The sequence below is a fragment of the Oryzias latipes genome, chromosome 2, assembly GCF_053564925.1.
Source record: "Oryzias latipes strain Hd-rR chromosome 2, Olatipes_Hd-rR_3.1".
Lineage (NCBI taxonomy): Eukaryota > Metazoa > Chordata > Actinopteri > Beloniformes > Adrianichthyidae > Oryzias > Oryzias latipes.
In genome coordinates, this window is record NC_136238.1 from 50,905,360 (window position 1) to 50,918,717 (window position 13,358).

Below are 13,358 nucleotides of genomic sequence, written 5' to 3' on the forward strand. Positions count from 1 at the left end.
TCATCAAAAGCACGCCAATAGAGGAGGGATTTTACAAGAGATTTAAATACTGGTAGGGACTCAGGGAGGGAGCAAGTGCAGAGACGCTAAATGGTCTCTCATTCTGGTTTTGGTTAGGAGTCTGGTGGCACCATTTTGGACTAACTGGAGTTGATACACATTCTGCTGTGAAAGGCATGTGTAGAGTGTTGGACATATTTTACTTTAAGCCCCAGCCACCACAGCCCCAGACGAGCACCCTATCACCACCCAGGAGTTCTGGGCATCCCCCCACCCCAACCCCAGGTACGAGCCAGGACTCCCCAAGGGAGACCCGCTCCGCACTCCAGGCAGCCACCCACCCGGCCCACGGTTGGTCCAGGGAGGATCAACGCCGGGGCCAGCCGCCCCCACTCAGGATGAGAGCACCCCGGGGAAAAAGGGGGCCCACAAGGGGTGTTGTAAACATGGCCCGACCAGGCTCAGCCGCAGGTCGAAATTTGGCGGGGCCCAGCGCTCAGGAGCAAGGACCAGAACCCACCCCCCAGGGACACGGACACCCCCAGCTCAGGTGTAATGTGAACCCCCCCCCCCTCCCCCAAGCGGAGAGAGCACCGCCGGGCCCAGGAAGCCGGCACCCCGGGGACACGGCAGCCGTTGCCAAGGGCCCGTACCCCCCACCAGGGAAGGGGTAGGGGACAGATGGTCCTAGGTCCCCCCTTCCTTGCAAAATGTGTGTGCGTGTATGTGTGTTTGTGAGGGAGTGTGTGTGCATGTGTGTGTGTTTTATGTTGGAAAGAGCGGGGGGCCCACTCCATACGGCAACCATGTGAGGGGGACCACTGTCAAGTAGCCCCCCCCCAAGGCGCATCACAGGCTAAACCCCCCACCCGTTCACCCTAATATGAGGTTATATGAGGAAGGGGGTAAGTTGGGGACAGCTGGTAGACTGTCCCCCCGGTGGTCAAACAGCCATCCCCCAGCCCCCCCCCCCCCCCCCCCCCCCCCCCCCCCCCCCCCAGCAACGGGGCCAGGTCGCCCCAGCCCAGGGGCCCCATCCCCGGAGGCGGCGACACCCCAGGCCCAGCACCACCCACCCCACACAGAGAGAGAGGAGCCAGAAAGCGTCCCCCCCCCCCCCCGGAGCAAGCCCAAGGCCCCACCCCCAAGCGCCGGCCCTAGAAGAGCTCTGATCAGGCCTGGACGGGACCGAGGCAGCCAACTGGCCGAGGCAAACACCGATTGCCTCAGCGGAGACCCAGACCCGTCAGCCCTCCTGCACCGTACCAATAATGGGCCCCCCTCCCCCCCAGAATGCCCCCCCACAGGACAGGGCCGACAAGCCCCCCACCCCACCCCACCCCAGACCCCGCAGCCGAAGCGGATGACACCCAGAGCGACCGGGGGTCCCAAGAGGATTGTCCCGTCTCGTCCCAGAGCCAGGGAAGGGCCGATCCCAGCCCCAAGTGTAGATGGGCAGCCCATCCAGCGCCGCTGGGCCCCTCCCCCGAGCAGGCACGGCAGAAAGGCAAGAAGCAGGACAAGGAGCAGCGACGACCACGCCCCCCCACCCCCTAAGTCATGGAGTTAGCTATGGGAGACCAGAGAGACTGAATTCTTTCAAAGTTACTTGAACCTTGGGCTGACAATTTTTCCAAGCTGATATGATCAAGCAGCAGATTTCTGTGTTGACTTATGTTTATATTTTTCTTGTTTTTCCAATTTATTAAAATAGTTTTTTTAGCAATACAAAGAGTTATGAAAATGATAGATGCTAATCCTCCTTCTACATCGATGGCACTCATGTCACCAAGCACACAAAGTGACGTTGAAGCCGTGATTGAAACCTTAAGCCAGACTGATAGATCGGCACATACCTGCTGCCAGAGAGCCTGGACAGGCGTGCAGAACCATAGTGCATGCATGTAATTGTCGGGTAGATTACTGTTACAGTGCTCACAAATGTCTGAGATTTATGAGGAGGATTACCATTTAGTTCTGGAGAAAATAAAATGCACTTATGGTCAGACGTGATCAAATCAATACATGTCACATTGGGGACTGAGATCCCACATGTTAAAATAATGTCTAGAGTATGACCTTTGATATGGGTTGATCCAGTGATAGCTTGATCCAGGTTAAAAGAATCAATGATGTTTAAAAATTCCCTTGCCAGTAGTTTATCTGTGACCTTTGGGACTTTTACATGGAAAACAAAGAGGTATGTGTATCACTCCAATACAATTGCTTCCCAAATCTGAAATCGCTGAAGAGAAACAAACACTTTAAATATGACATTCACTGAGTTTCTTAACATTTTTCTTCTTTTCCTTTGGGCTTTTCCCTTCAAGGGTCGCCACATCCAATCAGCTTCCTCTATCTAGCTCTGTCTTCTGCATCCTCTCCTTCAACAGCAGCTACCTTCATGTCTTTAATCACTGCATCCATAAACTTCTGTGATTTTCCTCTAGACCTCTGGCAGCTCTAGACTCAGCATCCTTCTACCTATGGACATGACCAAACCATCTCAGTCTGACTTTATCTGCAAAACCTCTGACAAGTACTGCCCCTCTGATGTCCTCATTCCTGATCCTTCCAGGTCCCTCCCAAGGATAACCTCAGCATCTTCATCTCTGCCACCTCCAGCTCTGCTTCATGTCTTTTCCTCAGTGTCTCTAGACTGAACAACATGGCTGATCTCATTATAGTTTTCTACACATTTCCTTTCATTTAAGCTGAAACTCTTCTAGCACATCCTTCTGGACTATTGACCCTAGATATTACAAATGTTTCACCTTATTTATTTATTTCTTCTCCCTGGAACCTCAATCTTCCACTTGGGTTCCTCTCATCCACACACATGTTCTCTGTCTTACTATGGCTAACCTTCATTCCTCTCCTTTCCAGAGCAAACCTCCACCTCTCTTGCTCCTCCAGCTGTTCCCTGCTCAAAGTACAAATCACCATAACAAACATGGTGACTCCTGTTTAACCCTTATCTGTCAGTCTGTCCATCACCATTGCAACCAGGAAGGGGCTCAGAGCTGATGCCTGATGTAATCCCACATCCACATCAAACTCCTCTGTCACCCCTACATCACACCTTCCCACTGTCTTACAGCCCTCATACATGTTCTGTGCTCTAACATACCTCTGTCACTCCAGACTACCACAGATCCTCTCTTGGTATCTTGCCATAAGCTTTCTCCAGATCTGTACTTCTCTATAAAATCCTCAAAGCAAATATTGTATCTGTAGTGCTTTTTCTTGGCATGAAACCATACTGCTACTCACAAATGTTCATTTCTGCTCTTAGTCTAGCTTCAGCTACTCTCATAACTTCATCGAATGGCTCATCAGCTTTATTCCTATGTATTTGCCACAATTCCACACACCTCCCTCTTTCTTAAAAATGAGTACCATCACACTGACTAATAATATCTCTAACATATTGTGAATAGGTTACTTCTCCCCGCTCACAGTAACACCATAGCCTTTTGTCTTTTCTAAATCTGCTAGGTCCTTTCGCATTAGAAATGTTTATTTTTTTTGGACACAAGATGTAAAACGTGGAATGCCGGGATACCTCTCTTTAGTGATGTCACTTGGTTAATAATGTTTTGTGTATATTGCTTACTCAGGACATCCAGTGTGATGATGTCCAGAGAGACATGGAGAAGCACAGCATGGGTGTTTATGTCATCAAAAAAGAAGCTGAAGGAGAAGATTCCTACAGATGTTGGAGTGATCCTAATGGAAAACCTAAGAGCTCCAGCCAGAGCATGTGCAGCAATGCTTGGAGTAATCTATGCAACCAACCTGGCTTACCCCAAGGAACTGAGATGCTACTACGAGTTCATTCAGAAGGTGCTTATGCAAGTGAATGGAGAAAAGCTTTCCCCAAAACTCTTGGCTCAAAAACAAAATGAGCACAGGATCTGTGGAGCGCTGAAACCAAACTTCTGGTCATGACTGAGCTCCTGATTCTATTCAGAGGAGAATGTTGGAAAATGGGCAACAAACCTTAATGGTGTTTTATGTTCATGGTTTGCATTAGAACTTTCAATTTAGGTTTGCTGTTGCCCTTTTCACTGTTTTATTTGTGTTATATACCTATCCCTTACTGATTTGTGCAGTACAAAGTCTGTGAGCACAAAGGAAAAAAGCAAAAGATTGAATTTGAAATCACTCAGGAAGATGTGAGCACCATAGTTGGAGGAGCTACATGCTTAAAAATAGGCTTAGTTCAGAGAGTATATGCAGTTGGAAAAGAACAAGACATTCTCAAAGACTATAATGATTTGTTTGACGGTCTTGGTTGTACCCAGAAGGATTCCTGTAGCCCTGAGTGACAGAGTAGTTAAAGAACTGCAGAGAATGGAAAACATGGGAGTTATAAGACAGACAGAGGCAACAGAGTGGGTTAACAGCATGGTGACTGTAGTTACACCCAAGAAAATTCACACATGCATGGATCCAAAAGACTTGAACAGAACAATAAAACCAGAACATTATCCATTGCTCACTGTGGAAGAAGTTGTGTCTCGTATGCCAAAAGCCAAATACTTCTCTGTGTTAGACGCTAACCAGGGATTTTGGCAGATCAAGCTGGATGATGAAAGCTCAAGGCTCTGGACATTTAACACACCCATCGGTCGTTACAGGTTTCTACGGCTACCTTTTGGCATCTCATCAGCACCTGAAGTGTTCCAGAGAGCGGTAGCACAAATGATTGAGGATCTGGATGGTGTTGTAAACATCATAGACGATTTGCTAGTATGGGGCGACTCGAAAGAGGAACACGATCACAGACTGAGAAAGCTGCTGGACAGAGCAAGACAATACAACCTGAAACTGAACAGAAACTACCTGTAGCTTACGGGTCACGAGCACTAACTGACTGTCAGCAAAGATATGCTCAGATAGAAAAAGAGCTGCTAGCAATTGTGTATGGTTGTGAGAAGTTTCACCAGTACGTTTATGGAAAAGAAATTCAGGTTGAAAGGGATCACAAGCCACTAGAGAGCATCTTTAAGAAATCTCTGCACCAAGCACCCATGAGATTACAGAGAATGCTCCTGAGATTGCAAAGATACAGCCTGAAAGTGACTTACAAACCCAGCAAAGACTCCATATTGCAGACACACTGAGCAGAGCATTCTTAAGAGAGAAAGAAGAAGATTTGATGGGAAAAGAGCTGGAGGTAAACATGATTACACCTCAACTGCCAATGTCAGAGGACAAGCTGAATAAGTTTAAGAAAGCTACAGCAGAAGATCCAGAACTACAACATCTAAAAGAGAGAGTTCAGAGAGGATGGCCAAAAGAGCGGCATGCTGTTCACAAAGACATTCAGCCATATTGGACATTCAAGGAAGAGATCACATACACAGCTGGACTGATGTTCAAGGGATCAAAGCTCATAGCTCCACAAAGGTTGAGACAAGAAATGCTTGAAAAAATTCACGAATCACACTTGGGAATGGTCAAGTGCAAAGAAAGAGCCAGAGACATTTTATATTGGCCAAACATGTCCAAACACACTGAAGAGACAGTGTCAAAGTGTGCAGTCTGTAACGAGAACAAGAACAGTAATCCAAGAGAACCATTACTATCACACCCAGTACCAGACAGACCATGGGAGAAAGTAGGCACAGACTTATTTCACTACAAAGGAGCAGAGTTTGTGTTATGTGTGGACTACTTTTCTAAATTTCCAGAGATCATGAAACTGAAAGACACTACCAGTCACAGTGTCATAGTGGCTCTAAAATTAATATTTGCCAGGCACGGGATACCTGATGTTGCGATTTCAGATAATGTACCTCAGTATGACAGTGCTGAGTTCAAGGACTTTGCTGAAAGCTGGGAATTCAGGCATGTCACATCTAGTCCCACACATGCCCAGTCCAATGGTCAGTCAGAACGAACAGTACAGACAAACAAAAATCTGCTCAAGAAATCAGAAAATGGAAAAGGAGATCCCTATATTTCACTCCTGGAGTTTCGCAAAACACCACTGGAAAGTGTGGGCTTATCCCCGGCGCAGTTGCTAATGGGACGAAGACTCAAAGTAAAGTTACCAACTTCCACTTCTCTACTCACTCCTAAGGGATCAGCTAAAGCACAGAAACACCTAAGAGGAAGACAGGAGAAGCAAAAAGCTTTACTTCGACAGACAGACAAGAAATCTTCCAGACTTGCATTCGGGAGAGAATGTAAGGATGCCGAAAGGAACAACATGGCAGCCTGCAGTGGTTCTCCACAAGCATGAGCAACCACGTTCATTTGTGGTTCGTACACCTGATGGAAGACTTTACAGAAGAAACAGGAAACATCTGAGGAGAACGGAGGAAGAAACCTTTTCACCAGCAGAGGGACAGAGTCTGAATGAGGAAAACAACAATGATGAGAGTCAACATACTGAGCAACCCAATGACAATGAACAGACTGTCCATGCTCATGACACTAGCCGCGGTTACATGTGCAAAATATCTTGATGGGATCAATGGTCGGGTTAAAATTCACCCGTGCACATGGGCACAGAAAAGCTGTTTGCGATTAGAACAAACGTTCCCATGGCTCACACTTTCGGTCCGGATGAATCATTTGGGCATGCTCAGTAGTGTTAAAAACTCCCGGATGAGGAAATAGGTCCCGTTGTAAACAAACCGCTGCCACAGACATTTATTTTATGCAGCAGCTCCGTAATATACAAGACGATCTTCCAAACGTGCTTTTATTATGTCATGAATAGTATGAAGCACCTGTTCGCTCATCGTTTTATTTAATCCGTGTGATCAGTGCTGGAAGAAGGGTTAGGACGGGCTATAAACACAGGCTAACAACATTGGCCTGATGGACACAAAATCCAGGACCATTAAACGCAGCAATCTGCATCCTGGCTGCACGTAAATGTGTGGGAATAACATCAGCCTTTATTTTGTCGGGACACAACTGGAAACACAAATCCATGTGATTGTTTGAACAGTTTCTAAGGACTGAGCGACATTGATTTCTGGTTCCCCAAACTCGCTGCGTGAGCTGGCGGCTCTCCTGAGTCCTGCAGCCGCTAACCCAGAGCGGCGGGACGGCTGGCAGTCTGAATTCTCCCACACATAACAAAACAAAACAACAAAACGCACACCTAACAAACATCCTCCTCCCATCAGACACGAAGTTATTAATCCAGCTCCTCTGCTCACTCGGGTGCCAGTGGACCGAGTGAGCGTCGGTGGGCACGAAGTGCTCCTGCCCCGCATCTCCCTGGTGAGGGGTGAAAGAGAGGGGAGAGCCAGCGGGGCGAGAGCGGAGCAGCGCTTTTCACGGGGCGTCTGCAGAGCAGCTGGTCGGTCCCTTATGCGCTCCAAAGCTTTCTCTCAGGGAAACACCGTTTATGCGTGACGTAAACCAGAGCAGTAGTGACACACGAGCAGAATGACTGTTTACATGAATAACGATGGGATAAACGATCGGTATAACCCAGCTATCTCCATCGGATAGAAATTCTGATCCGAACGAGTCTGACCGGGGCAGAGTATTCCGAATGGCGCGTTTACATGACGCATTTTCTTTCCGATCAGGCGTTCATTCCGATTACTTTTGCCCATGGAAACGTGGCTAATGAGACTTCTAACCAATCTATCTTTTATAGAACCAGATCTGGCAGACAAGTCAGATTACCTGTTAGATACAGAGAGTAAATCTCAGTTACTTAGCATTATAAGGAAATGTTATAATGGTTTGGGATGTTATATTTTTTTTGTATAATGCAAATGTTTCATTTGTTTCATTACTTGTTAAAAATGGGGATGTGACGTATGTGAGTTGATAGTTATCTTGAGATGCACACTAGGAGGCGCTGTTGTACATGTGGCTGAAGTATAAGGTTAATGGCGAGTCTGTGTTAGAATTAAAGCCTGTTCAAACATCGGAGGTCGTCCTGATTCATCAATATTACAGAGACTTTTATTTTGATGGTTCACTGCTACTTCCTGTTCTTTCACGGCATTCCATTTTGGTTTTGCTAATCGTGTGAAAAGGGTTAGGGTTACCCTTAAATGCAGCACTCAGAAGTATGTTAGTCTTGGCAGGACTCAAGCTAACATGCAGCTTGGTCTCATATGTGTCTGTGGGGGGTTTTCTCTGCCTTCCTTCAGGTGTGTGTTGGAGTGAGACCAGAAGTAACACACACCTGTGTGTATATTTTTCGGTTTAACACAGTAAAATCCCTCATCTTGGATGGCAATTCCTGTGTGAGACTTGTTATTCATCTGAAAACACAACGCAGATGATCTTAGCCGGCGCTGCACGCCCCCCGCAGCAATAGTGTGTCCCGGCTAAACAAGTAAATACAAATAAAAACAATATAGTAAACTGGACTAAAATAAATAAGCTAAAACCACCTATTTTAAGTTATATCTACTTACATTTTTTTAATCAAAGCAAATTTAATTTTTCTAAGTTGTCATTTATTCATTTACTATACCGTGTTATCCCTTTCGGGGTCATGGGGCTGCTGGAGCCTATCCCCGCCACTTGTGGGCGAAGGCAGGGGGCACCATGGACAGCTCGCCAGTCTGTCGCAGGGTAGAATGTCCACAAACACACACCCATTCACTCTCACCTAGGGACAATTTAGAGTGACCAATTCACCTATGAAGCATGTTTTTGGATGGTGGGAGGAAGCCGGAGAACCCGGAGAGAACCCACGCATACACGGGGAGAACATGCAAACTCCACACAGAAAGGTCCCCCATTGATGTTGTTTTTTCAGGTCCCCCAGCCGGGACTTGAACCGGGGGCCTTCTTGCTGTGAGGCAAGAGCGCTAACCACTGCGCACCCGTGCAGCCCTTTTTTTTTCTAAATTGGATTAACTTAATATAATTACGTGCAAGACTCTTGACGAAGAAAAATTAAGTCAATTGAAAAAGGCATTTTTTCAGTGTGGGGCTCAGAGTTTGCTGAGTCCACACCACTTGGCTGGACAAGGGATGATTCCTTCTAGTCTTCCTGCTGCGTTGGGGAGACGCTACTCTGTGACTCCAGGGACCAGAGCCCTCCGGGACGATGACATAGTATGGCGTTTTTCAGGATCCTCCACCGTTAGGAAGAGGTGGAGCTGCATTGAGAAGTTATGGGAGATCGTCTGGAGATGTTGATTTCTGTATCCATCTTGATTTGCTTCTCCACTCCTGGAAGGCTGGGGATCACAGATGCCGAGGGATTCAGATCCAGTCTGTAAGGGTTCAGCATCAAGCATCACAGTTGACAACTTCTGATTCAGGGGAAGACACTGTGGGAATTCCCCAGCCTAGTTGTCATCTGCAAGAGCAGCAGAACGAATGACACGATGGACGATGTTCAATCCAGGAGCCTGGGCTGAGAGGGAACGGCTTGGACCTTTTGGATAGCCACGTACGACCACCTCAGACCATGTTGACCCCGCATTTGGTGTTGAGCATGACGCCGGTTTCTCATGATCAAGGGTTTGTTTTATTGTGGCTAGCCACTGGGATAGACTACCTGCTAGATCCATGTAGTTCTGCAACAAGGAATCCTTCTGTCGCAATTTCTCAGAGAGTCAATGGATGTCTTCTAACAGATTAACGAAAATAAATTTTAAAGTTTCAACGACTCGTTTCAGAGACTCACTCAGTGGAGTTAGCAGATGGAACCAAGTGCAGTGGAATGGCGGAAGGAAGAGGGACAGCAATGATCTACATACTAGACATCAACACAGCCCAACCACGAAACGCGCTTTTTCTGTCATCATACATGACATCTTTTCGGTGGCAAGGGCAGCCAATGCAGGAGCAACAATCACCTTCAAAAGAGGGGAGAGCACCATGGTCACCAAAGATGGTAACAGGTTTGATATCCATGAAAATGGAAACTTGTGGACTTCCGGTTTGTACCCCATCGGGATGGCTGTGTAGTAGGAGAGCTCCCGACCGAACCAGAGAAATTGGTCATAAAACCCCCCGGGAACGGCGAAATCAACTACGGAAGTTGAATATAACATCGAGGGGAAAGAGAAAACACCAAAGACCAGTGTTCTGCAGCGAATTAGTGGAAGCAAACTGACTTTGAAACGGGCTAACGTTAGGTGCTAAAGCTAATCACCGCAGGCTTACCACCTAAGTTAACGTTTGCTAACACAAGCGAAATGGCAGAATACAGCATACTGCTACAAGAACTTAGAGCGTTTCGCCAAGAAACCAACGAAAAACTGGAGAGTATTAAAGAAGACATTGCTAAAGTGAATAACCGAATGGAAGATAAAGCAGAAATAGTCTTTTTACAAGAAACACATCTCCCAGAGGCTGAGCATCTTAAGATGAATAAAATGGGCTTTAAACACGTTTTTTATTCTTCCCATAGCTCAGGGCGGAGGAGAGGAGTGGCCACCCTGATAGCTGGGGCGGTGAATTATGAACACGTATCAGAATACAAAGACAAAGAAGGCAGGTATATAATGACAACAGGAAAAATCAATGGTATTCTAATAACATGACTAAATGTATACGTTCCCCCTGATAGTGACTGGTCTTTTTATAGACATATTTTTTAATTAATTTCAGCAACAAGTCAAGGAACCTTGATATGCGGCGGAGACTTCAATATTGTATTGAATAACTCACTCGATTCCTCAAATGGCAGAGGTGACTATAAAGATTGGGAAAAAGATGAGACATCTCATGGAGGAAATGGGCATAGTGGATGTGTGGATGGAAAATAATCCAACAAGAGAATATACTCACTACTCTCACCCTCATAATGTTTACTCTCATCTAGATTACATATTTATGTTCAAAAATGACCAATTAAGAGTGAAAAACAGTGAGATTGGAATTTCTGCAATTTCTGACCATAATCCAGTTACAGTGAGTCTCTACTTGGCAGGACAGAAAAGATCCACTATTTGGAGATTAAACAATAACATTTTAAATTACCCAAATATCAAAGATAAATTGAGAAATGAAATTAAAGAATACTTAGTACATAATGATAATGGTGAGGTATCACCAGGAACTCTCTGGGATGCTCTAAAAGCAGTTCTGAGAGGGAAAATAATTAGCATCTCATCCTACCAGAAAAAAGCTAGTCAACAGAAACTGAAGAGCTTATGTGGTAGGATCAATTGGCTCAGGTGTGGCTCAGAGAGTAATTACGGGCGGTGGCCTCTTGGGGCACTATAAAAAACCTTAGGCGGTCACTGGCAGGGTGTGCAGCATTTGGCCACTGGGACCGCCCACTTCCAATTGTATACATCCGGTTTAGCCTCACAGGTAAGGTAGCGGTGGTAGCCTGTTGACAGTGTGTGTGGTCGGCTTTCATGATTTTATGCTGGTTTCAGCGCCGGATACTCGCGGCCAAAGGGTGAGCTCTTGCAGCTCTGCTGATAGCGTGGCTTAGCGCTTTTTGATTACCAGGTGTTGAACAGAAAGAGCCTCGGTAAGGTGGCGTCGCTCAACAAGCCTTGCGTTTGCCTAAGCTGATCATTTTAAGCATTAATGACAACGCTGAAGTTGGCTTCCGATTCACAGCTTCCGATTCGCGAAGGCACTAAAGAAACATTCCGCTGCATTTTTCGCATTAAGATCACCCAAAACCGGGTCCTGTTCAAAAACCGCTGGACCTGGACTGCTCAAACCTGGATTAAATTATACATTAGATAGTAAAGAACACATTAAACACAGTTTCTGATTTGTGAAACCTTCCTCTGATTTGTGAAAATGTGAAATAGGTTGATTTTTATAGCATTTTACGCACTGTGTCCACCTCAGACTAGGTCCTGTTCAAAAACCGCTGGACCTGGACTGCTCAAACCTGGATTAAATTATGCATTAGATACTAAAGAACACATTAAACACAGTTTCTGATTTGTGAAACCTTCCTCTGATTTGTGAAAATGTGAAATAGGTTGATTTTTATAGCATTTTACGCACTGTGTCTCAAAATCTCAACATACAAAAGAAACTGGGAAACAGATGTCAGATTGAACAAATAGTTATGGTCATGGTTAGCATGTACCACTGACTTAAGTTTTGTTTTTTTGTTCAATATTTCTTGGTTTGTTTTCTGATTTACTTTAAAGTTCCTGTTATGGTGTTTTCCTTAAATTTGTCCTTCCCTTGTCCCCATTATCCTTAAATTGCATAAAATTCGATGAAATGATACTATTTCACACAACGGTGTTTGCACAGGACCCGGCCTGAAGTAGACTCAGTGCGTAAAATGCGATTAAAAATCAACCTCTTTCACATTTTCACAAATCAGAGGAAGGTTTCACAAATCAGAAACAGCATTTATTGTGTTCTTTACTATCTAAATTATTATTTAATCCAGGTTTGAGCAGTCCAGGTCCAGCGGTTTTTGAACAGGACCCGGTTTTAGGGTGGTCTTAGTGCGAAAACTGCAGCGGAATGTTTCTTTAGTGCCCTCGCGAATCGGAAGCTGTGAATCGGAAGCTAACTTCAGCGTCGTGCGTTAATGTTTGTTTGTTTTTTCTGTTCTACCAGGGACTTTCTAACGCTCCCAAGAGTGGAACACCTGCTGTTTTTTTTATGCTGTTTGTATATGTGGCTTTTTATACTGATTTTATCAGAACCTTTTATTGATCCTGCGTGGAAAGGATCCAGTTTGGACTTAAAGGAGGGTTTTTCTGGAGTGCTCGCCGACGGAAATTCGCCAGGGAGGCGATCGGGACATTTTGGGGCCTGGACTCCCCTCATCTATCCCAAAGCCAAGACGAGCGGCACTCACAGCACTGTGCAGCATCCGAGTAAACGGCTAACCCCCGCTTGAGTAGCCAACTGGTGTTTTATTTTAGTCTTGTATTTTTAGGGTTGGTTCTGGGTCACCGAACTGCTGGGACCCGTTGTTATTTTGCTTTAAGACGAACTATTGAATTATTGTCCCCTGTTTTTTGTTTTGTCACCAGCACTGAGGACCCAGGCGTCAGTCCTGGGTGTAAGGTGGAGGCCTTCTCCGGTTTTGCAGTGGCGTGTCTTCGGGTGAGGGGTTCACCGTGTGAGTGTTTTTTTTATCATGTGAGTGGGGTGATTTTTATCTCATAAGTTGACATTTTATTTGGGAGCCTCCACCTCGCCTAGTGAAAAAATCCTCAGCCCAGTGAACGGGTGTCTGTGGTGCTCATCTTTTTAACTTCTTCATTTTAAATGGTTTTAGGATTTTGCAAATAAATTATATTTTAACCTTGTTTCCTCCGTCTCGTGCTTTGTGCGCCTCCATTGCAAGAAAAAGTGTCCCTCGGGACCACAATTGGCGTTGTCGGCAGGATCGCGCACTTGGCAGAGACGTGTGGTTATTAAAAAAAAAAATATATATATATATATATATATATATATATATA

General features: G+C 45.6%; 1 protein-coding gene and 1 long non-coding RNA gene across 4 annotated transcripts in view; one reads left to right on the plus strand and one right to left on the minus strand.

The window, feature by feature from the left end:
• LOC144989566 (uncharacterized) overlaps positions 1 to 13,358 on the plus strand; it is a 368,718-nt gene that overhangs the window by 313,084 nt on the left and 42,276 nt on the right. The gene's annotated exons all lie outside the window — the stretch shown is intronic.
• LOC144988945 (NACHT, LRR and PYD domains-containing protein 12-like) overlaps positions 1 to 13,358 on the minus strand; it is a 192,959-nt gene that overhangs the window by 148,625 nt on the left and 30,976 nt on the right. The gene's annotated exons all lie outside the window — the stretch shown is intronic.